A 1,667-nucleotide genomic window follows, 5' to 3' on the forward strand; every position below is an offset into this window, starting at 1 on the left:
GAGTTTTGCTTCTTGTTTCTCCTGATTCCTGTTTCATTTTTCCATCCAGACTTTGATTTTTGTAGCTGTCATCTGATCAAGTCATTCTCAGAGGTTTCCATTGTTTGTGCTCTGAGGATTATTTGAGGGTGCTGTCTCTTTAGTGCTCTGGGGATTACCTGTGTTTTTCCATTGATTTTTCCTCATTTGCGAGGGATCTCTTTTCCTTCTTTATAATTCCGTTACTCAGTGAGAGAGGGAGAAGTATTCATTTCTGCCACTTCTTACACCCTGTGGTTACATACCATAATTGCAGGTTCTCATTCTCTCTCTGCCAAACTCATCAAACCTGTTTTCAACATGAGTAAAGCTTCCTATTCTTTCCAAGTCTGAAACAGGTCAGGGGGTGGACCATCTGGAGTCTGCACCTGACATTGCTTTCGGGTCACTGTGTGTACCAAGAGTCTCCTGCTGGGTGCAGAATGGATCAGTGGCTGGGCCTCTACTCTCAGCCCTGCTCAGCACAAGTGGTGTTGGTCTGCTTCTCCACCGGCTGCTGGTGGCATGTGTACTAGCCAAGTTCAATCTGTATGTAACTCTCTTCCTGCCTGGAAGAGGCTGTCAAGGCAACAATGTCCAGTGGGCATAGCTGTTCCCTCTTTTGAGCTCCTGTTATCCCTTGTTGTGTCCTGGTGAAAGCTCCTCCCCCTTGGGCCTGCTGGCTCATGTATGGGTGGAAGGTGGTAAACTGACCCAAAATGTCTTAGGATCACTCACTCTCTCTTTCCTGAGTAGCGTTTCCAACTCTGTTGGATCCTGGAACAGAGTGGGGATGAGTGGGGGAGTATCCAGAGTCCTATACCTGCTTTGCTTTCTGCTCTCTGTGTTCAAAGAGTCCCCTGCTGGGTACAAGATGAATTGCTGGCCAGGTCACTACTTTCTGCCCTGCTTGGCACAAGAGGCACTGGGCTGCTTTTTCACTAGCTGCTGGTGGCTGACATGCCAGACAGACTTATTTCACGGGGTTGTCTTCCTACTCGAGAAGAAGCTGCCAAGGCAGCAGTGGCCAGTGGGTCAATCTGTTCCCCATTTCACTTGGAGTCTGGTTGCTCCCTGCTGTGTCCTGACCAAGGCCTCTCCCGCATGAGACTGATGTCTCACGTGTGAGTGGGAGGGGGTGAAATGACTTGAAATGTCTTTGAATCACTCACCCTTAGGCTTCCTTGAACAGAGCCTCTGACTTTGTCTGAGTCTGAAACAGGGTGAAGGGTGGGGAAGCCAGAGTCCCACATTTGCTGTTGTTTTCTGGTCTCTGTGTGCTCAAAGAGATCTCCTCTGGGTGCTGGATGTATCACTCATCAAAAACTGTTCAGGGCGTCTCATTCAATTGGTGACTGGGTCTCCACTCTTCATCTTGCTAGGTGAGAGGGGTGCTGGTCTGCTGCTTCACACAGGCCATATTGGAGCACTTCCTCTCTTGTTTTTATGTGTTATAGAGAAGCTAAATGTATGTGGGTCTGCCAATCAACATGAAACAAATTGTACTGTAGCAAAGGGCATGTTTCTAGAAATTATTAAATGCATATTCCTAGACTTTTAATACGTGAAATATTAAAATCGCTTTACTTTCTGCATTTTTACTAGAAATTAAGTTTACTAAGATTTAAAAATTCTATTAAATGGCATTA

The sequence above is a fragment of the Carlito syrichta genome, unplaced genomic scaffold, assembly GCF_000164805.1.
Source record: "Carlito syrichta isolate Samal-C Ts95f unplaced genomic scaffold, Tarsius_syrichta-2.0.1 Scaffold287643, whole genome shotgun sequence".
Taxonomy (NCBI): Eukaryota; Metazoa; Chordata; class Mammalia; order Primates; family Tarsiidae; genus Carlito; species Carlito syrichta.